This window comes from Apteryx mantelli, chromosome 2 (genome assembly GCF_036417845.1).
Source record: "Apteryx mantelli isolate bAptMan1 chromosome 2, bAptMan1.hap1, whole genome shotgun sequence".
Classification (NCBI taxonomy): domain Eukaryota; kingdom Metazoa; phylum Chordata; class Aves; order Apterygiformes; family Apterygidae; genus Apteryx; species Apteryx mantelli.
The window spans coordinates 31,026,406-31,050,855 of record NC_089979.1 but is presented as its reverse complement, the minus strand read 5'-3'; the positions used below and the strand labels follow the sequence as shown (position 1 = coordinate 31,050,855).

General features: G+C 40.2%; 1 protein-coding gene across 1 annotated transcript in view; it reads left to right on the top strand.

Moving 5' to 3' along the window:
• The window catches only part of NOL4 (nucleolar protein 4), a 197,183-nt gene that overhangs the window by 74,525 nt on the left and 98,208 nt on the right, over positions 1–24,450 (top strand). The window lies entirely within an intron of this gene.

Genomic DNA, 24,450 nt, shown 5'->3' with positions numbered 1-24,450 from the left:
GTTAAATGTATCCCCTTTTTAGTGCTTTATCATTTACTAACTGAAGAGCATTGGCTTTCTACCTCTTTCTGTGTGTAAGATATGTTGTATACACTTTATACTGTTTGGGTCTAAGCTTCCTTAGGGACTTGCATTCTCCTTATTTACCATACCAGAGCAGAGGTCATGTGTGATGTGTTTGCTGATATTTCTTATTTCTCAGAGCATGTATTTCTTATGTGTTTACGGAGAAAGGATGAGGTTAAGGCATATTGCTGTGTGGGATCTCTTAGCTGGAAATCCATATATGTGTATTCTGAAGGTCTGTAGTGTAAGTCCAGCCCATCAGACATGCTGAGTGCTAGCTTCACAAACAGCTTGCATATGCACAGTAAATAGGATACAACCCAAGTACACCAGGTTTATTGTTAGTGTACAGAGAATTGGGAGGTACACTCAGTGCATGCTGGAATCACCAGCCTTTTTGCACACTGGCTGTGCAATTAGTAGATATATGCCTAGCAAGTTATGCCAGAAAGTGTGGGAGAGATTTACTGGATCTACAGGCAGAGAGGTCATCACTGCACTGCATATCCAGTCCATATGATGCCTTTTAAACATGTTGTGCTCAGTACACATGTTTGGTAGTCTTATATATTTTCCTGCAAAAGGTGTGCTGCTGTTGACAAGTTGTGTCGTCAGGTAAGGGAGTTGCAGGAGGAGGTCAGTAGGCTGTGCAGCATCCGAGAAGTTGAGCAAGAGATAGACAGGGTATTCTCGGAGACTGTACAGCTTCAGGAGTCCCAACCCCCCACAGCAGTGGAGTTGCTGGAGGGCTCTGTGCCCTGTGAAACGGTACATCATAACACCGTAGAAGAAGGCTGGAAACTGGTCACTGCTCATGGGAGGAGAAAGGCTCCTACTCCTCCTGAAGACCTGAAGCTGAAGAACAGGTTTAGTGCCCTCCAGGATGAGGAGGAGATGAGCATGGCTGCAAGGGAAGTACCTGGGATAACAGACTCTGTGCCTTGCCGGAACGCCCGGGAGACGTGGCGGGTGATTGTTGTGGGGGACTCCCTGCTGCAGGGGACGGAGGCATCTATCTGCCGACCTGACCTCATGTCTAGAGAGGTTTGTGGCCTGCCAGGGGCTCACGTGTGAGACGTCATGGGAAGACTGCCAAGGCTTGTCCACGCTTTGGACTATTACCCACTTCTGCTCTTCCATGTGGGCACTAATGACACCAAGGGCAAACTGGAGACCATCAAGCAGGATTTCAGAGCTCTGGGGATGGTGGTCAAGGGTCTGGGAGCCCAGGTCATCTTCTCCTCAATCTTGCCAGTGAGGGGGATGGATGAGAGGAGGAGGAGACGGACTTTCCAAGTTAACGACTGGCTGTGCTGCTGGTGTTGGCAACAGGGTTTTGGTTTCTATGACCATGGGACCCTGTTTGAAGATCGACAACTGATGGCGAGAGATGGGATCTGCCTCACTAAGCAGGGCACACGTGTCTTTGCCAACAGGTTGGCCAACCTGGTAAGGAGGGCTTTAAACCAGGAAAGACGGGAGAAGGGGGGAGTTATAGTGCCAGGGTAGTTGGCAAAAGACAGCTCAAGTTGGGATGCCTCCAGCAGGTGAATGCAGCCAGGGAAGTGCACATGGGATGTGGCTATGGAGCATCCTTTTGTATCCCTCCTGGGAAACCTGCATGCTTGATCACCTCTCTGAAATGCCTGTACACCAATGCACGCAGCATGGGGAACAAACAGGAAGAACTAGAGATCTGTGTGCGGTTGCAGGGCCATGATCTCATTACCATTACAGAGACATGGTGGGATAGCTCGCATGACTGGAGTGCTGTCATGGATGGCTACGTGCTTTTTAGGAAAGACAGGCCAGGAAAGCGAGGTGGTGGAGTTGCTCTTTATGTGAGAGAGCAACTGGAATGTATTGAGCTGTGCCTAGGGGTGGATGAAGAGTGAGTCAAGAGCTTATGGGTAAGGATCAAAGGGCAGGCTAGCATGGGTGACACTGTTGTGGGTGTTTACTACAGGCCACCTGATCAGGATGAGGAAGTCGATGAGGCCTTCTACAGACAGCTGGAAGTAGCCTCACGATCCCAGGCCCTGGTTCTCATGGGGGACTTCAACCACCCCGATATCTGCTGGAAAGACAACACAGCTAGGCACAAACAGTCCTGGAGGTTCCTGCAGAGCATTGGTGACAACTTCTTGACACAGGTGGTGGAGGAGCCAACAAGGAGAGGTGTGCTGCTGGACCTCGTACTAATAAACAAAGAAGGACTGGTGGAAGATGTGAAGGTCGGGGGCTGCCTTGGCTGCAGTGACCATGAGATGGTGGAGTTCAGGATCCTGCGAGGAGGGGGCAGGGCGCTAAGTAGGATCGCAACCCTGGACTTCAGGAGAGCAAACTTTGGCCTCTTCAGGGACCTCTTTGGAGGAATCCCATGGGTTAGGGCCCTAGAAGGAAGGGTGGATCCAAGAGAGCTGGTTAATATTCAAACATTACTTCCTCCAGGCTCAAGAGTGGTGCATCCCTATGAGTAGGAAGTCAAGCAAAAGAGGTAGGAGACCTGCATGGATGAGCAAGGAGCTCCTGGCAAAACTCAAGCAGAAGAAGGAAGTATACAGAAAGTGGAAAGGGGGACAGGCCACTTGGGAGGAATATAGGAACGTTGTCAGAGTATGCAGGGATGCGACGAGGAAGGCTAAGGCCCGTTTGGAATTAAATCTGGCAAGAGATGTCAAGGACAACAAGAAGGGCTTCTTCAAATACATCAGCAGCAAGAGGAAGACTAGGGAAAATGGGGGCCCTTTGCTGAATGGGGTGGGTGCCCTGATGACGAAGGATGCAGAGAAGGCAGAGTTCCTGAATGCCTTCTTTGCTTCAGTCTTTACTGCTCAGGCCAGCCCTCAGGAACCCCAGACCCTGGAGGCAAGAGAGAAAGTCTGGAGGAAGGAAGACTTTCCCTTGGTGGAGGAGGAGTGGGTTAGAGATCATTTAAGCAAACTTGACACCCACAAATCCATGGGCCCTGATGGGATGCACCCACGAGTGCTGAGGGAGCTGGCGGACGTTATTGCTAAGCCACTCTCCATCATCTTTGAAAGGTCATGGAGAACAGGAGAGGTGCCTGAGGACTGGAAGAAAGCCAATGTCACCCCAGTCTTCAAAAAGGGCAAGAAGGAGGACCCAGGGAACTACAGGCCAGTCAGCCTCACCTCCATCCCTGGAAAGGTGATGGAGCAGCTCATCCTGGAAGCCATCTCCAAGCATGTGGAGGAAAAGAAGGTGATCAGGAGGAGTCAGCATGGCTTCACCAAGGGGAAATCATGCCTAACCAATCTGATAGCCTTCTCTGATGGAATGACTGGCTGGGTAGATGAGGGGAGAGCAGTGGATGTTGTCTACCTTGACTTCAGCAAGGCTTTTGACACTGTCTCCCATAACATCCTCATAGGGAAACTCAGGAAGTGTGGGTTAGATGAGTGGACAGTGAGGTGGCTTGAGAACTGGCTGAATGGCAGAGCTCAGAGGGTTGTGCTCAGTGGCACAGAGTCTAGTTGGCAGCCCGTAGCTAGCGGTGTCCCCCAGGGGTCAGTACTGGGTCCAGTCTTGTTCAACTTCTTCATCAACGACCTGGATGAAGGGACAGAGTGCACCCTCAGCAAGTTTGCCAACGATACAAAACTGAGAGGAGTGGCCGATGCACCAGAGGGCTGTGCTGCCATTCAGAGAGACCTGGACAGGCTGGAGAGGTGGGCGGAGAGGAACCTCATGAAGTTCAACAAAGGCAAGTGCAGGGTCCTGCACCTGGGGAGGAATAACCCCGTGTACCAGTACAGGTTGGGGGCTGACCTGCTGGAGAGCAGCTCTGTGGAGAAAGACCTGGGGGTCCTGATGGACAACAAATTGACCATGAGGCAGCAATGTGCCCTTGTGGCCAAGAAGGCCAATGGTATCCTGGGCTGCGTTAGGAAGAGTGTTGCCAGCAGGTCGAGGGAGGTGATTCTGCCCCTCTACTCAGCCCTGGTGAGGCCACATCTGGAGTACTGTGTCCAGTTCTGAGCTCCCCAGGACAAGAGGGATGTGGCACTACTGGACAGAGTCCAGCGAAGGGCTACAAAGATGATTAAGGGACTGGAGCATCTCTCTTATGAGGAGAGGCTGAGAGAGCTGCGCCTGTTTAGCCTGGAGAAGAGAAGGCTGAGGGGGGAATCTTATCAATGTGTATAAATATCTGAAGGGAGGATGTCGAGAGGATGGGACCAGACTCTTTTCAGTGGTGCTGAGTGACAGGACGCGAGGCAATGGGCACAAACTGAAATACAGGAAGGTCCATCTGAACATGAGGAAAAACTTTTTCACTGTGAGGGTGACAGAGCACTGGAACAGGCTGCCCCGAGAGGTGGTGGCGTCTCCTTCTCTGGAGATATTTAAAACCCACCTGGATGCAATCCTGTGCAACGTGCTCTAGGTGACCCTGCTTGAGCAGGGGGGTTGGACTAGATGATCTCCAGAGGTCCCTTCCAACCTCAACCATTCTGTGATTCTGTGATTCTGTGATATGAAAGAGTCTCAGATTTGAACTTTGGAATCTACAGGTGTTGAATCTCTTCTGTGCATAACTTGATCTGATTTTTTGGACAGTTACGAAGAAATGTTAGCTGAAATTGTTGTTGCTTCTTCAAACTGTGTTTAAATGCTGCAAAAAATTTTTGGACTGAATAAGAATTCATTATCATGTTATCTTCTATGTGCTTCCTTGAACTTTTTTGCAATATTGCACCTTGAAAACTGATGTTAGGAAACAAAAAATAGCAGAGGATGTTCTAGGCTTAGAGAAGGCACAATGAAGAAAGACTAGAATGGAAGGTGGCATGGAATAAAGAAACATTAAATAAACTTGGACTCCTCAATTTGGAAAAAAAGATCTCTGAGGAGGGGTATGACAGAGTTCTATAAAATCATAAGTAGTAGAATATGATATTATTCTACATTATTTATCATACTGTAGAAAATTGAGACACTTAATAAGATGATTGGGTGGTGAGATCACAAGAAAGAGAAGACATTTTTGCACACAGCACATCATTAAATTGTGTTATTTATTGTCATGGAATGTTGCAGAAGCCAAAAGTATAAACAGGTTCAAAACTGGAGAGAACATATTCCTGAAGCATAGATCAACTGATGGCTATTTACTGCAGTTTTGTGCTAACCTTTACTCAGAAAAGCCTGTAAAGTACTGATTGCTGGAAGCTGCAAGGATGTGCCAGGAGAAGGATCATCATATATTTTCCTGCTGTCTTTTCCTCAACATCTGCTTAGGACTGGGAGACTTGGCAAGATGAATATTTGCTTGAACTGCTGTGATGTTTTTATGCTCGTCTTTACCCAGGAATCACCTCTGTGTTTCAAACGCTAGACAGTGCACCCTTCATAGTATCAAACAAACAAAAATGTCCTATAAATAAAGGCATTGAGGAGATTCACTCCCACTAACAGAATAGCAGAGAGGTAACCTGTAGCAAAACGAGAAGAAAAGGTAGTGTTCAGTTGCATGATATGTTATGAGTCTGCTGTTTGATCTTGCGTCTACATTGCGCTAATTATCATTAGGAACCATCGTAAAGGCTGGCTGTTACCGGAATCTCTGTCTTACCTCTCCTAGTTGTCTAACATACATCTTGCCATCAGGTGAAATAGAATTCTTCACTGAAAAGATAGTAAAGAAATCTGTTCTACTCTTTTCAGAGACACCTGTATACTTCTGTGGAAACACACTCAGTTCTTCCATCCTGTGGTGTTTCGGAGTTTGCTGCTGCTGACGATTTTCTACTCTTTTTTTTAGGAAAATATGTTATTAGATGTACCAGTGGTTGCACAAAAAATCAAATCAGTCTGTCAGAAATAAAGTATCCCTGAAAAAGTATCTTTTTGTAAGATGGTAGGAGAATTTGGCTGAGCAGCAGAAGTATCGTTACAGAAGTAACCAGTGTGCAAGCCCCACTCTGATAGTAAGAGAAGGGAATGCAGAACTGGGATTCAGTGGATATGGATTTATTTCCTGCTTCTACCTCTGACCTAGGTCAAGTCACTTGATTTCCTTTTGTCTCATTTCCTGTCTGGAAAGTTGAGGTGATAATAGTGCTTTACATCCATCTATTTGCTGTCTTGCTTGGTTAGGCTGTAAGCCTTTAGGCCAGAGAGTTTATTACTATGCATGTGTACAATGCCTGGCATAATGGTGACCTAATGTAAGTCAAGACATGTAAGTGCTAATGCAGTAGCAATACTTAAAACAAACAAACAAACAAACCATCAAAAGAAAAGCTACCTGAACACAAAGAATAGGAAGTTTGGGGCTCTTACTGCCCATGTGCCCTTTCTTCTCTCTTTACTTCCCCTCTTGTACTCTGCTGACACTCTCCCGCTTTCTTTTCCTTAACCTTTCTCAAACAGCAAGAAGAATCTCTTTAAAGCAAGAGTTTGGGTCTGTTTGATGGTGTTATTTAAAAGAAAAAGTAAACTGTTAGGGAATTACTGCCTGAACTGCGTGTGCCTGCCTTCTCCAAACACTCGGTTGGGCACTTTAAGCACATTAAGTGCTCCTTAATGGTTGTTCCCAGCTGCAGCTGGATGCACCAGCTTGGCTGCTTGCACTAACCTTGTCTCCCTCTTCTGTACAAAAACTGACATGCTCGCACATGCCTCATAGACAGAGCTCAGTGGAGGCACAGGTGTTGTGGGCATCCCTGCAAGACATGCCTAGCAGCAACGTCAAAAAAGTGTACCAGCTTTGCAAAACAAACCAGAACCACACATCCATCCTTTTGACTGGGGAACCAGTACCCTCCAGCACATGCTGGCCCGTGGAGGTGGTTCTCTGTGAAGCCAGGTCCTCTTACTGATTTGGTTTTAGGAAATACAAAAAAGGATTGAAAATAATAAAAGGGACTTTTCTTCTTTCAGTGAAAATCATTTCCAGTTTTAAAGGTGATATGTAGGGGAACATATTTTACCATTCTCATTTTGATGTAATCAAAGGTTTTATGTAATCTGGGTGTGTGGGGGGAAGCAGTCTTCCTGAATTACAAGATGTCTGTCATGTTTCCTAGTGGGAGTTTCAAAACTGATGCATATATGGGAGCGAACAATAATAATCCATGCAGCTCACTGCTGTATTGCATGTTTGGCGCTGGGCTGGCACCAAGGCTAGCCATCGATGTCAGCCTCACCAGTTTTGACTCATGTAGGAGGATATTAGGCTAATTAGCATTTCTGTTTTAGCACTGTCTGCCACCAGTCACGGGATGGAGTATTGCAAAGGGAGTGCACTTGGATTCCTCAGGAATTGCTTACCACACCCTAATGTGCGTTTACTATAACTCTGCATATTTTTCGTTTTGTAAATTAAAAGGTCACAGTACTATTAATGTCATTGGAGACAGATCAATTATGCAGGACCCACATTGGCCTCTGTGCATGACTGGGATGCCAGCTCCTGGTCCTGGCTGTATGTTTCTTCCTGGAATCAGCTTTGCACCATGGAAGTCCAGCAGTTTTTTCACTCAGTTGGGTTTTGAGCAATCCCTCTGTTACTGTTTCTCCAAACATCCCAGCCCAGGTCGTAAGTCTCAGCCCAGCTATCCTTTATAGTGAATATCAAATCATCCTCTCCCTCTGTATCTGAAGCCCTCAAAACCTAATGCAAGCCTTCATGACATCAGTGAGCACTGGATTAGATCCTAAATAAACAAAGTTAATCAAGCTATTCTGAGGTCACATGTACAAAATATATTCATGCTGTCATGACTAGAGTGTACAATTAAAAACATGTCTTTGCATTTTTCATGGTGAGCAAACTGTTACCAGTTAGAGCATCAATTTTGCAAGATGTGCTATATCCAAAGTTTGCTAAAATCGGTGCAACAGTTCCCACAGATTTTAATGGACTTTGCCGTAGGACTTTCCCTATTATAAAAGTAGCGCTTAATCTGGTAACGTGCTGCTGACCAGTTGTAAACCATCACTGGGAATATGCAATAGGGAAAGTTTTCACTTCAGCTGAGACTTAAAGACTATATTTCTTTTTTTTTTATTATTTGATGTCTTAGGGTAGACAGTCCAAGAAAATTCATTCAGGTACTGCTATTCCTTACTTTTGGGCAAGATAGTGGAAGTTGGTTTTCACAGATTCACTGATTAAATGTTACTTTTTCTCAAAGCAGGAAAGGGAAGAAGATGTCAATCATTGTCTCAACATAATTGTTTTTTTCTGCTACCTTACTATATACACCTAGTATATACTGCTTTGGGCATTAGAATACCCTATGGATAAGGCATCCCTTTTTCCTCACTTTTCTCCTGTACAATGAATAATCATAGATCAGTTTTATGGAACCATTTCAGGTCTGTCCCTGTGAGATGTTCCAGTACTTTAATGTCTATTTGTGAGAATTAGATAGCAGATGGAGTAAGCAACCAAGGTTATGACCCAAGCAATGCTCTCATGTCCCAACTTTTGTTTATTTGTTTTTTCTATCTGCAATACATATGTGATTCACTGCAGAGTAGGTGTCCCTGGAATATTTTCCTCATGAAATCCTTTGAGTCTAATGCCAGTTGAGATACTGAATCAGTCAGCTGCTGTCTCTTCTGCTCAGAATGTAAGATAAGAATTTAAATGACAATTTCATAATGCCCCCACATCCTGGAAACTGAGTTTAGCTGTTGTTCCTACCAGGGCCAGAGAATTGTTCTTTATGTTCCTGCTGATGGAACCTAACAGAGCTTTGGAACCAGCTGGAAACAGTGAGAGGAATTCAAGTTTTCTTCATACTTCTGCTTATAAACTGGTATCTTCTTAAATTCCTGTTGGTTCAGCATCTCATACAAATCTTTCTGAGATGCACCTTGTTGCAAAGCAAAAAATTGAAGTAGGTCTCCCAGTATAGATGAGCTGTGCTTAAAAAGTCCTAGAATCTGACCATGCAACAAGATGTTTGAAAAGGACCTGTTTTACAGTTTACACTTTTTTTAGCCTCACCTTATTCTCTTCTCCAGTTTTTGTTACAACAGCCATGGGATGATACGAGTAATTTCTTACAAATCTTCTGACATATACTCAAACAGAATGCAAATTTGAGTATTTGACACTTTTTTCATACTATATATTCCTTGATTATGATGTTTTGTCAAGCCAGAGCTTGTTAGCCTTTCTTGTCCCCTTTTATAGCTATTTAATGAAAAAGAATATCAGCTGCTTCACTTTTGATTTTGATACTCTTGGTCTTATACCAAATATTCATCCATAGATTTTAAGAGATAAATAGCTCAGATGATACTTTTCTGTCACTTTGCTGGGCCATTAACATGGCATCAGTTCTCTCTGTGTTTGTCATAAATGGCAGCTCCTGGAGAAACATCATCAGCCAATGTGGTATACATAAGTTTTGTTATTCTTTGCGATTTTTAAGATAGAGATTACTTAAAATATTTTCCCCAGCTCTGAATTCATAAAGCTATTCAGGGAGAATTAAATATAAATTCTTGCCTGGCATGATCAGGAAATATGCATATTTTGATCTTTCAAAGCTGTTTGTTTACAAAACTTTCAGTAATCTCACTATGTGTTGTTGCATCCTATTTCCAGGTTCTTTCAGTATCAGTATCTTTCTTCTCAACATTAACTTATACTGATATATGTGAAAAGAAGCTGTGCAATTCTCAGAAGACCTAATATTATATCAGAGAAAATCAGACTTCATGTTAAATGGACCTAAACACATTCAAACATAGAAATGCACAGTAGGTCATCCAAAGTACTGTAGTGACATGATTCAGAGTAGCAGGAAGGAAATCTGATGCAGCTTCCAAAATTAATTTTCTTTGAGACCAGGAGCACTATAAAAATCATTTATCATGCTGATAATACCTCTTATAATTGCATTATGCTGTGGATTTTTTTCTTCTTTTGAGGTAATGTGGAAGAGTTTATGTACTTAAAAGACATGTACAGCTATTTCTGCTGCTGGACAGGAAATAGGCAGGTGGGAAAAATATACAGAAGAGTGAGAAAGAAGAGGTAAGGACCAGCATATTTGGTAGTAATGCTTAAAATTTAATCAATATCTCATAATGTCATAAATATCAGCAAGGAAGCAGAAATTACCTGTATAAGGCTAATTTAGATTACAGCTTTTTTCTTAAACAGATTTACTATTTGAATTTTTTCAATACTTGAACAATAAACTCTCAGCTTTCTCAGATTTTTATAATTAGCTGAAAAAGTCAGACTGAAGAGTGTGTATGTAAGAGAAGAAAGAAATAAATATGCTGGTCATTTTGATTTTTTTGTCTGATAAGCCTAACATGATGCTAGACTGCCCCTATTGGGATTGATTATGGACAAAGACACAGGTTCTAGAGCAACATTCACCTGAAAAAAGCTAAACAAAAATCAATGACCCTCTTCAATAGAGTTAAATGTGAATATTATAAGTAACAGATGCAGAGAGGAAATAATTTCAGATAGTACACCTTAACACTGTGTAACAGGCAATAGCACTGAACCTGGAAAACAGATTTGGAAGTTTTAGATATCACAGTTTTAGAGTGTGAATAGGTTTCATGTTATTGAACATTTTAATCTCTCCTCATTTAAATGGTGCTAAATGCAACTCTTTGAGAATGGTACCCAGATCACATTTAATTTAAATATGATATATATCTATGCCTTGCATTTTTGAGTTGTGAATGTAAAGATCAATGCTCATGCCTGTGTTTAGGTAGATACAATGGTCTGACTTTCAAAGCATCTTGCATTGAAATGGAAGATAGTAAATGTGAATTTTTCAGTGTTACATCTGATACCCAGGAAACTGCAAATGAAAAAAATCTGAGGTCTGCACTGGTCACATTGGTAGAAACTGTGCTGATGAATAGGGTTAGTATGTAGGAGTACATAATGTTACAATGTATACAATGTATAAACACAATGTAGTAAGGAAGAGTCAGGAACTCAAATCTGTTAAGAGTCAGACCTATTAGTCTTTGCAGGAGTCACTGAACTTGTGGCAGGTGTAGGGTACATTTATATGCTAAACAGAAACAGGTCCAGGGTCAGCAAGCTTGAACCCTGGAATGGCCAAACATTCATTCGGTTTCACTGTTAGCTCTCTGTAAGATCTGTTCTGGACTATTTCAGCTTGCTGGTTCCAATGCAAGTCTACTATAAAGGAGGGTAGCCCTCAGCAGTGGGGATAAAAGAGTAATCCATATGGGTTTCCTAAAGACTTTTAACAAGGACCCTCTTAAAGATCAGAAATGGAGAAAATGAGTAAATGGTGAGAGGTCACCAATGGAGTCTAAATGGATTTGCAATAGGGCTTCTACTGTTCAAAATGCTCATAAATGATTTGGAAAAAGGCTGGAGAACAAGGTGACAAATGTTGTTGACAATACTAAATTACTCAGGATCATAAAACAAATCCTGACTCTGAAGAGTTACAGAAGAATCTCACGGTAGTGGGTGATAAAATGACATAAAAATTCAACTGTGGTGAGTGTAAAGTGGGAGTCATGAGAAAATACAATCCTAAATTTACATGTTAGTAGTAGTGCTAAAGATATGGTTTAACCAGGATTTGTAGATAGATGTCAGATCAGCTAGTGTAGCTGGAAAAAGTAGACAAGCTTTCTGGCACATCAACCTTCATGAGGTCAGGGACAGAAGGAGCAGACTTCAAAGGTTAATATAGATTAAGGACAATTGGAGCTATCAGGAAAGGAATAGACAAATGAAACAGTGAGCAGTAGCACCTTCTCTTTGACCATCATCAAAGATAGTATATTAGGCTAAATGGACTTTTTCTGACCCAGCATAACAATTCTTATATTCCTGTCACAACCCTGTATACATTATGTAAACAGTGTGCGCCAGTCTGGTCCCTCTTTTCAAAATAAGGATCTGGAGGAATGGTACAGAGAAAGGTGATAAGAAACATACGGAATTGTCTCCATGAGAGAAGCAGCCACATAGATTAAGACTCTTTACCCCGGAAAAAGGATGACTTAGAGGACAAGACTGACATCTGTAAAGTCATGAATGGCACGGAGAATATTAAGAAGGACCAATCATGTGTTGTCTCTCATAGTACAAAATGTAGGGACCATCAGATGGAAATACCAGAGGTCATGACCAGAACAAGTAAAAGAAGATACTTTCTTATGCAACACACTGTTAAACTGGAGAGCTCATGGTAAAAGGATGTTTTAGATACAAAATGTTTATAGAAGTTGAAAGAACAGTTAGGAAAATTAATAGAGGAAAAATCCTTGAAGAGCTTTAAAAGGCAAAAATAAGTCTTTAAGCTATTAATTTGGCTTTTTGCATTTTTCAGACCCAAGTCTGTTCCCCAGACCATCCACACCATGTCTCTGCAGTTCACCATCAGGCTGGTCTTGGGAACAAGACAGTCAAGTCCCTCCATGGGATATACACTGTGTGTGTTGTTATTGTGCTTTTACAACCACTGCTATGGAGGACTGTGGCATGCCTGTCTCATTGTTTGGGTAATTTTGAGATACCATGCAAGGTCCAGATGAGATGGGGTTAAGTGTTACACAGTGTGGATGAAACTAGTCTAGCTCTGAATGGCATGGGCTTAAGTCGGTCTGCACTAGTTGGTCCAAAGGCCAGAGCTTTCTTCCTAGTGTGGTCCACAAAGCTAATGATGGAGCCAAAATATACTAGGTCTGGTTTAGGAGTGGTCTAACGTAAAGGTAGCTGAATGGTGGGAGAGTAAGCCGGGGAAGTATGCTCAATCTATTCTTAGTCTTGTCTCTAGTTTCCAGATGTTGGCTGTTGTCAGGGATGGGATAGTGGGACACCATATATCTGTTCTTATGCTCTTTAAGAAGGATGCTAAAGGCTCATCGCTGAAAATAAAAACTTGTATATAAAAGTCATTGTTATTTTCCATATATTCTATTTTCGAATGTCTATCAGACATGAGTATGGTGTAATCTTTACTTGTTTGTCTCACTCACTAGAAACTGTACTGCCACAAAGTAGTCCATGTAATTGCTTGCTTAAAAAAGTGATGAAGTTCAATTTTTAGATGCATAAACAACACACATCGGAAAGAGCTGTTTTATCTTTGCAGTGCCTCTCCACCACTCCCAATATGATAAACTAATCTTACAGACATAGGAAAAAGAACATCTTGTTGTACCTTAACTTCTGACCTAGTCTTGCATTTATGATTTTAATGTAGAAATAATTTTGTTTAATGCTGAAAAGCATGTGTCTCACAACGGAGTAGTTTATCCCTTGAGTGAATACTTCTACATTTGGTGGTGCATATCCAAAATGCAAAGCATTTGCTTAAGAGAAGAAGATATTAGTATAAGCACAGACTAGTTTAGTTTTCTGTATAAATTACCTTGGCCCTTAGAATGAAATCGCAGTAGTTTTTATCATTTTGCATATTTGTATCTGCATTTGTATTTGCATAAATCATATCTCTCAAAATGTGTTATCACTTACAACACTATTTGAAACCCCTGAACTGATCCTGATTCTGCTATTACTCACTCCTATTGTAAACTTTGAGTAAAATCAGTGAATTGAGAGGAACCACAAGTGGAGAAAACAGTCTTAGAGATAGAGGAAACAAGTCCTGATTGCTTAAATGATCCAGTGGATAAAATTACAGCTGAAAAATGCTTAATTAAATGATACATTTCCAAAAATAAAATAAGCTTGTTTTTAAGAACAGTTTTATTACTCTCTTGAAGTCCCAAACCAAAAATTTTCATTTATGTGTTTAGGTATATTTTGATTATTTGCTCTACATCATTAATTCTGTGCTTATAATATCAAAACTCAGTGCTATCACAAGGTGGTGGTACAGCTTGCATTGGTGTAGACTTCTTGTTTTTTGTTGTTTTCACTGCAACAGGACTGAAGGACAGTCAGTGTTTCATATCAGGGATTCATGTGACAAAAATAGAATCTGAGTTACCAAGATATATTTAAAAAAAGAGAGAAAGGAGATGATAGGGAATTAGGGGTTTAAAAACCCCAAATCAAGGGTTTGATCCTGTAAAGTGCTGGGCACTGTAGCTCTGTTTCAACAAGACTTACATGTGCTTAAACCTTTTGTTCAGGGCTCAGCATTTAGCATGGTTTAATCTCAAATGAATAGTTCTTAAAAAAACCCTGATATTTCCTTTCATCCATAGATTTCAAAGCACTCTGTGAACAGCTATGTACAGAAGCTATATATGATAAAGATGAGAATTCAATGGTGGTTTTATAGTTAAACATAGTAAAGAAAAAGACAGGAAATCAAAACAGAAACCTTCACTTTCTGATATTAACTATTCATGTTGGACCCATATATGTTTTTCCCCCCTTTTTCCTGATGATTTTAGACTTGAAATCCTCAGAATCCTCATTTGTGGCCTTTGAATTTGTCCAGAAACATAGGACCAGATATGTCTTCTGAGCTCCCACGGCTTTTCTTTAAACCGTGGGTCCCTTGTTCAGAGGAAAAGTGGCTGTTGTGTATTCACCTCTCATCATTCTCCCAAACAAGAAGGCAGAGGGCAAAATTCAGGCCTAGCCTTGGTAAAGGGTAGCCTCTACCTTTGAAAAAAGTGTCAGGAGAGCAGGCATGTGGGAGCAATGATAGCACATTGTTTCTGCTAAGGACCTAGAGCTGGCCACTTCTGAGCAACACAACCCTTCTTTGCTCCTAGAATGTTATAGCTACATGTTGCTCCTTACTCAGATAGGCTATTTAAATACACCTTGTCACCTTTAATTTTATCTTATTCCTTGTGCTGATGAGCTCCAAATGAATTCACTAAAAACTTTCTCTGGGTCCAGAGGTATAAGTATGCATTAGCGACAGCTGTGGGCTCTTGGATGTCCCAGGAAATGTCTGTTCTTTGGAAATTTAAAGTGCTTCTGGTTCTCCACATGTATGTGAGAGGGTGCATCCCTGCTGAGCCAATGATTAGTATATTCTTCTGAAGTGAAACCCAAGAAGTTTCCGCCTGAAGTGGGAAGAAGATGCTCGGGGTTAATTTGGACCCATTTTAGTAACTGCATGTTGTTTGGTTAGAGTGCTGGCAGGGAAATCCATTGACTATCTAATGACTAAAGGAATATGCTGCTTAAATTTTGTATTGGGTTGAAAGATTGAATTTCTAGAAATACAAGGTTTGGTATTATCAAATGGAAGTCCTGTACATGAGTGTTAAGCAAGAAATATTTGCTTTCTTAGGGCAATATTTACTGATTTCTACAGTCATAGTTTGTGAAACAAAAAAGAAACAGAACTTCACTTTCATTAACCATAATAGTAGTTTAGCTATTTTCACTGCATTAATCTTGCTGTTAACTGTTCCTTTCACATTGTGAGAAGACAGCATATGACAGGAAAAATCTGTAACATCATTCAACATCTGATTATATGCCCTTTTTCCTCAAAACCAATTTGCGTGCCTACAACTATCAGTGATTCCCAGTGGAATTGAAGGTGTAAAATATTGTCTCTTGAGTAGAAAATTATTTAGCCAAAGATTTTTCAGTATTTGGGAATTCTGGATGGATGATTTCAAAAGCAAAACCATATGTCATTTACATGATTTGGCATTTCTCCAGTTACATAGAACATGAGTGGAAAAGTGGGAAAAAAAAGAGAAAAACCTAACACTAATTAGACGATAATAAGTATAGGTGCTGTATGGGTAGTGTAATTCGTCTTCATAGCAAGCTGTGGGAATAGTTGGAGCCAGTATATTTTGGGGTACTATTTTGTACATATGCATATATAGTCCTGATATGTGCTAAGATCCGTACTAAGGTAAATCTGAAAGGGTTGTAGAACACTGAGGTACTTTGTCAAGGTTTCCATGTCTGACAATGGAAAATAAATTGCATGCTTTTGTTTGTTTTTTGTCTGTGGGCTCCTCCCTGTAAATGCATTCAGTGTAGTACCAGTAAAAACAGGTAATTTGATGGTGAGTCCACCCACAGGGATCCCGACTTGAACGCACCCATCCCTCCACCCCGAGACTTCCCATCAATTAACTTACCCATTCCAAGCACCAGGGTGCCTCCCCAAGAGGGCACTTTCCTGCCCCAGCCAAAACCTTGTTCCCAGCCGTACTAGTCTGTCAAGATTAAGTTAGCTGGGACTAATGTGCCAACTATCTTATCTAACTTGCCCTATAGGGAAAGCCGTTATATATCTGCTCACTGTTTTGGCCTACCCAGTAGGAAATTTGACTCCGGTGCAGCCTCTGGGTTCTTTCAAATGTCGGAGAACGTCATGGAGGTTCTTTTCATTTTAATATCTAATGAGAGAAGTGGATTCCGAGGGTAAAGATTTGATTTATCTACCCCTCTTTTAGTACTCAGAACAGGTACTGAGGGGATTTGATATATCATAGCTGCTGATGCTGTGTCATGTGTGTATCCACACACGTTACATGCTCAAGAGTGAAGGCACAAAGGAGGAAGGAATCAGTTCTGTGTAAATGAATGGTTCAAAACATGATTCAAGACTGGCCCTTACATTCGAAGTTGCTGCTTCTTTAAAGTGAAAGCTCCTCGCCTGTGTTTAAAGTAACACAAGAAGACACAGTCACGCTCCAGCCTCCAGGAATTTACCACAGTAATATGTTATGTGCTTTTTTTGTAAAAGAAATTAAAACATGAGAAAAAGCCCTTTGCATGAAAATATGATTGAACAATTAAAAGTGGGTAAATAATTGAAATGTAGAGACTATAAAAGCTTTCTATTATTCTCACTGAGGAAAAATGTTTCAAGCATAGGATCCAAGCATTATTTTGGGGCTGTAAATAGCTGATATTTACAGTGTGTATTACTCAGTTTTGCTTTCCTTGATGAACAAGGTTCCCAAAGCTTATTGTGGCTGTTGTTGCATTTATATAAGACACGTGGCTGCTGTGATTTGCTTTTGTCAGCATCCCCTCCCCCATCACCAGAAGCCTTAGAGCTTCGAACACAGATGTTATACTGTGCTCTTTGTGTGCACGTATGTGTATGAGTGTAAAACCATTAAAGAAAGACGGTGAGGTTAATATGTAGCAAAACCAAACTTGAAGCAGAGGACTTGGCTAGTGACTTTATTTCTTTTTCCATATTGCAGTGAGATGTTAGCCTGGACTAAGTGTAGGACTAATATGTATGAACAAGTAGCGGTTTAAAAACAGCCCTGCTGCATGTAAAATCAGCAATTTAATGTGAGTGGGAATGGCAGTTTCATTAAATAATGCTATGATCTTTCAACCATATTCTTAACTAGTAATCGCCCTGTAGCAAAATACACAGATAATCAACATCCTAGCCTGTCAGTGAACTTGCTGGGGAATTAAATCCTAGAGGAAGAAGCCCGTAGCCCCGGAGGAAGATGGAGTGCATGTTTCACTGTCGTCTTTGTGGCTCATCTCAGTGGTCCCACTGCTAGAATGTGCTCTGTTGTCATGGCAACCCCATCTCCTGCTTCCTACAGGAAAGATTAGCTCTTACTGTGCACTGGAGAGAATTTAGGGGAAGTCAAGCTAATCCCTGGGTGCACTGCAAGAGAAAGGTTGGACCTTGCCTGAGGGATGCTGAATCTGCAATGATAGAATTGGCCTGCCACAGACACTGGTATTTAAGTTGAAGAGCAGAATTCACAGTAAGTGTCAGCTCCTCCAGAGAGGAATATTGAATGAGGTTTTCTAAGTCTTGGTGAAGACTGTCCCATGCCAACAGTGGAGTGACAGCAGGAGGCTGTGTCTGGAATACCAATATGTTTCACCAGTTTAGGCGGTATTTCAAATATAGATTCAAAGCCTCAGTTCCCTGGAAACTAGGTGATAAAAATTTAAAACATCATTGTGAGATACGCACCTAGAAGCCTGAAGCGTGTCTCACTTGGTGCATAAAGCTGAGCAAGTGCCGATGAGCATGCCTTACAAATTGTGCATGCACTGTGCAGCGTGCTTAAGAATTCCTGTGTGCTGAAAAATAAGCGGGAAAACGTGAGGAAACCTATTTGTGTGTGCTGCTACAATCCTCAACAGCAAAAGTGCTGAACTATCAATGTTAAGCATGCAAATGTAGAACTCCTGATTCAACATTTGTTTTTATTCATATTAAAGCCCACACAGAGAAATATGAGCTTTTTAAAGGTATAGTCATAATACAAGCTTTTCTTTGAGGAGAACTCAATTTAGCTAAATTAAGGTGGTGTGTGACATGATACAGTGCGTGAAATGTATGTCTGTTTTTTTGCTGGTAGTAGTTAAATTGAGTGTATTCTAGTTATTCTATTTCTGGTTATTTTAATGCTCTAGCTTTCTTTGATATGGTCCTGTATTGTACTTTAATAGATGCTCAAGTCTCCCAGCTTTGAACTAGAAGATTTGCAATAAGATTTGAACTGTCTGGTTTTTATTACTGTCAGCTTTTCCTAAAACGTATTTTTTTCAGCAGTTTATATGTTCAGCATATGTATTTTTGCATTATTAGTATGTATGTTTTTCCTTTTGCATTCTTAAGCAAAAAAGTAACTTTATGAGTATTTAATATATAGAAGTACTTTCTAATTTAGATCTATTTATGCACGTATGTGTTTACATATATATAAAGTATGTGTGTGTGTTTCTGCAATGCACACATGCATATATATATGCAGACAAATGGGGTCGTTGTTTTTGATGAGGTCCATTAGTGATTTGTAATAATATAATGCTGACAAAGTAAAAGACCTATTTTCACTAGTTTCTAGTTTCTTCAGTTTCTACTTTCTAGTTTCACTAGAACTGAAGAATACTGAAGAATACTGAAGAATAGATACTTTTCACCTATCTAAAATGTTTATTGTTGCAAAGACCTAATAAACATACTCAGTCCACTTACAAAACCAGCATATGTTGTATTGCTGTGTGTGTCTGTGTGGAGAGAAGGGAAAGCATCTTGACTGGTATGATGAAAGCACTCTGTTGGCATTTCAGGGATCTGGGTCCATGAAACAGATAGTGATGGGACATTTGGTTTTTTATACTGCCAGGGCAGGTCGGCAAGAGTTACACATAAGCCCCAGACTGATTTATGTAACAGTGGTCTTTCCTGAAAAGTTTTTCTTTTAGGTGGCTTACCAAATAGTAAGAACACAGGTAATCAAAGAGAATGGTTGTCTTCTTCGTAGACTATAGACTCAGTAGCCAGTGTACATCTATTGTATAGAAGGCTATAGAAATAAAAAAAGGTATGGAAGCTTTAAGCCATTATTCAGGCTGGCCTGAATAATCTGTGGCAGACATATGGGTGACAGGGAATCCACACAAATGCCAAGCAAAGCAGGGATCAGGGTAAGAGGAAATCCATCAAACAAAAGTTTTTCATAAGAAGGAGCACTAAGAAATTATTGTTCATTATCTTTCAAGTTAAAATATCGATTTAAAAAATCTCTTCTGTAATAAAGTAACACAAGGAAACATTTATCAGAGAATTCACTGCATGTTTTCACAACTTCTATAGGACTGTGTTTTGGAGTGACACCTTTTAACATAGCTGTTTGCAGCTTTTTAAAAATTGAAGACAGTTAATTGCACAAATTTTCCACTTTGTGTATCCCTTTATTAAATGAAATTAACCAAGATTTTGAATTTTTTTGTCTCAAGGTCATGATTTGTTTCCTTTTCTTCTTCAGTGTTTAACCTGTGTATGGAATAGGGTTGGCTGGTCAAATGTTGTGTCAACTTTTTCTATCTTCTGTAAAATGTGTGATTTTCAAAAGTTGGTCCAAGTTTTATTAGGACTGAATTTTCACAAAAGGAACTGTATTCCTTATCTGTATTTCTAAGCAGCTTTAAGCACCACTGAAAACAGGACTATTTGCACATGAGGAAGTGCAGTGAGGTTCAGAATATGCAACTGAAAACATAACATGTTGCATTCTCTTCCAAGAAAGGGTATGAGTACTTGTAATGGTATGTTTGCATCATTTTGTCTTCAGCACGCCTTATCTCAGGTTCATAACCTAGTGAGATTAGCTGGCTCTTGTTTAGTAAAGTACTTTCAAAACACGTTATATTAGGAGTTTTGCATTCATGAAATTGTTGCCCAAGTAACTAATAAATTGTATACTGATCAAAGATGGCTGGACCTTTTCTGTCAATGTTTTTTCATGCAAAATGCAATTTTCAGAAAAGCTGACTTTCTAGTATGGAAAATACTAGGAAAAAAATAAGTTTTCTATTTGTTTCAGGAAAATCAAAATGGTTTAAGTTAAAATGTTCCAGATTAGCTGAGCATTGGTTTGGGATTAATGTGACCTTCTTCTAGAGCCTCCTGATAGATGTAGTTCTCTACATTGTGGACTCCTGTGGTATCACTCTCTGTTCTGATATAATATAGCTGTTTCATTCCTTGGTCTATCTCAGTGCATCACTATCATCATCATAGTCTTGCAGGAGAGACCAATCTGAAAAGGCGGATGGGTATATAAAGTACCATAAAGCACTATACAAGAGGGACACAATGTATAAACAAGCAAACATGGAATGTTTTTATTCTATCTATAAGAGATGCCATACTGGCCGAGACCTGGGACCTGACTCCAATAGTGAGCAGTGAAGTGGGATTGTCAAAACATTTCCTTTGAGATTGGACATATTAAAATGAAATAGTTTAGTTCTGAATCAAAATATATGTTATTTAGTTTTCACACCTCTAGTTTTGTGAAAACATTTTTGTCCCTGTCTGAAACCAGGAGCAAATAAGCATCAAAATAAAAAAAAGTTTTAAATATCAAAACCTCATGTAAGATGAAAATTCTGTCTTATTCAATTAACTGTTAGTGTGTTATCACATATAATTAATTTTGCCACAGTCAGGGTATCCACCTTCACTCAGGTATTCCCAGAACCAGTAATTGCATCTTATAAAACAGACTATGTATCCACTTAGAAGAGCTGTGAAAGCATCCTTTAGGTCTCCAAAGTCACCTGCTGTGCTTTTGCCTGCAATTTGCTGCCTCTTCATTATGAGATATATATAGGGAATATGTAGGCTATAAATACACACGCGTGTGCGTGCGCACACGCACACACACACACATATTAAGCAATCCACTGTCCAGCTGGACATTACTGAAAATGACACTGCATGTGTCTCCACTGAATGTATTACACAAGCTGAGATCCAGTTGGTAGAGATAGCTCAAGCAAAAGTCAAGGCCTCCAACCTTAAAGAAGTTCACATACAGACTCTGTGTTCTGATTTAAGAAAATTCTTCTTCTTGAGTTACCAGAAACTAAAAAATAGAGGTGAGTGTAATTACTGTATATAATGAATCAGAGTTCCTAAACTCCTAAAAATTGTTGAGGTAGCAAGTTCTACCAGGTTTTCTCTACTGCACTCCTATTGTGAGAACTACGGCCTTCTTGACAGCAGTGGGTTACTCCTCTGCCCCAGTTCTTCTCTTCATTCAGCTTCTGTCTGGTATCCCTGCTTCCTACAGGTATCTCACTCCTCCTGAACTGACTTCTCCCTGTGCCACTGTGTCCTAGTAGTCAGGCTGTCTGCTGGCTAGATGTTGAACTGGCTAACATAATGCTCTTTGATGTGTCCTTTTCACGTATAAAAGTAGGTAGGATGATGTAATATATATACTGGTTCACCAGACCAGGATCGTGAATTATGATACCAATTTAAAAAATATTGTTAATAGTGTGTCACTCTCTTTCCTTGAAATATTTCTCATTATTGACACAAAAACCCTTGTAAAGCACAGCCTCTGTCTACAACCTGATCTTACTCCGTTTGGAATTAATGGATAATAATTTGGCTGTCTTTCATTCAGATATTCATTCAGGGAAAGATAGGTAAGATGTTCAGCACTTCCCAGCTGGTCCTCTGCACCTCGCAGAACCTGGTTGTTTGTTAACTTCCACAAATAATGTGAAAGTCATAAACCCTATTCTGTCCCAGCAGGAATGTTGCTAGTATTCTCATTAAAGCAATAACAGCAATCACAAATTTATACTATTTACAACCTTTAAGCTACACTGCATTTGTACTGCACAATGTATGTGTCTCTCCACATCAGAGATTTATCCTTCACATTTTAGTAAGAAAACTGCAATAGTGATATTTTTTTCATGACTGTGAGTCATGTTTTCTGAGGCTTCCCTGTCTTTCTAATTCCTTTGCAATGTACATACGCATCATGTATCCGAAGAGGCCGTAAATGGCCAAGGTTGAAAGTAGCAGAAGTGGCCTACAATGAAAGAACTGTACCTTCAACTGAAACAGGAAGTTTAAATCTATTGGGACTTTGTTTTTCTTTAAACATAAGCTCAAAACCTTTTGATTAATATCTATTTTTTGTTGTTTAAAAAAATATGCAAGGATTTAAAAATAGAGTTTTTAGAGTTGACATTTTGCCCTAATTGAAAGAGTAGTAGCCACATGGGAATATTCTGATTATTTTAAACCTTCTTTATCTTCCCTTTCCCCCCAAAAGTAAAACTCTAAAGCCACTAATTGTATGTAATTTGCATGAATTTAATGGACTGAATTATTTCCCAAGCTGCACACATTGGCTCCTGTTGACTCTAGTGAGATTAAGAACATACACATCCAAAGGTAGATTTCAGCCCTGTGTATGGTATGTATATGGCCAGCTTTGTAGCAGTTAATTAAAAAGTTCTTTCTCAGTGCTGTGCTGCTGACTTTGTGGCTTTTTGCATAAAAAGGTTTTTATATTAGCTGAAGAGCTAAGCAAAATAGCAATGCTAATTTTCAGTAAGGCCAAATATAAAGAGTAAGAAACCAAGATTTCGTGGGGAAGTTCTCTGTTTCTAGTGGTAGTGGAGATAGCACACAGTGTCTAGCTGCCAGCCCTAATACTAAAGGGAATGGGATTGTTCTTGTTGCAGCTCCATTACTCTAGTAGTTTTATATACTGCTAGCCATAGGAAACTTGTATTTTTGGTCTTCTCCAGAGATCGTTTGTGAGATCGTGACAGCAGCCGGCTACAAGGAGTGAGAGGGATGAACATGTACCCTATAGGCCACCATGTAGGTTCATTTTACAACCCACATGTTAATGTCAAAATTGCAGCTGTAGTAGAAATTTATACAGTGGGAATCCAGGGTGTCTCTCATTCTTTTCCCAAATGAGTCCACCTGGAGTTTTGCAGGGACTAGGACAATGAATGTGAGTCCAAGGTTTGAGTGACCAGTCCTTTCACAGGTAGTGCATTAATTTCTCATTGCAATTTTTTCTTGACAGCATATTAGTCATTGACATATCCTGGTGTGGACCCCTTTGATAGGCTGTCCTTAGGTGGATAATCAGTAATTCAGAGTTTGTCATTCCTCTAGTCATTATAGTTGGAAGTGTTTATGAAATGTGTCGAAGAAAGGAAGATTGGATGTTTATTTTTATATTATAACAAGTTGCATGCTTCATGGTTTATATACATCAAATTTTGTGTGCCAGTCAACTCTTTAAGTTCAGTTTATTTTGCTAGATTTCAGAGAAACCCCATGCATGGTGAGATTTCATGGATTCCGTAAATCCATTGTGATTCATAGCAGTGTTGTAAGAATTTTTACTAAGTGGATTAAATTGCTTATTTGCTTCAGCTTTCCATTGCTTTATCTGTTTCTTGTTTAAAAGTCAGACTTAAACCAGCTGAAATGTTTGGCCCTTGCAAGACTACTGTTTGTGTGGGTTGATGGCAACAGCAGCAGCAATCCTGAGAGCATCTGTGATTTGTGAATGTTTTCAGGCAGCAGCAAACCAAATGGGCTCTGATTAAGACTGCGTTTTGGATATTCCAAGTCCAAGTGCAAGAGTATGATGATATTCTCTAATCTCATTCCATTCTATTCTTGATTACTGTGTAAACCATGGAATGTTGTTTTTAATGGCTCATACTGTGGTTATCACATGATGTAGAAATGGTATTAACAGTACCAGTCCTTTTTCTGTCCGCAAATGTGCTGTCAGCATAACTCCACTTCCAATATAAAAACTCAGCTTAGCTTCTACTCCCTGCATTTCATCTTAATTTGCTGCAGTAGCAGCTGTACTGTTGAGTTTGGCAGTTACTTGTAGTATAGGAAACTCCAGAAATCGCAGATTTCAGTGTTGAAGCTAGAAAAAAATGCATTTTGGGAAAATAGCCTGATAATGTTTGAGATTCTGGTGATGACATCTACATAAAAAAGACTTCTTCCATGTCAGGGATTTTCACCATACTTCTGGAGTGCTTTTGCCCTGTGTCAGAGATACTTTAAGTTCTCTGGTGTTCTTCAACATAAAAGATAATGTTGAAATTAAAACAGCTCTGACAAAACTTTAATTGTGAAAGGCTGCTCAGGTTCAGCTTGAAACTTTTTT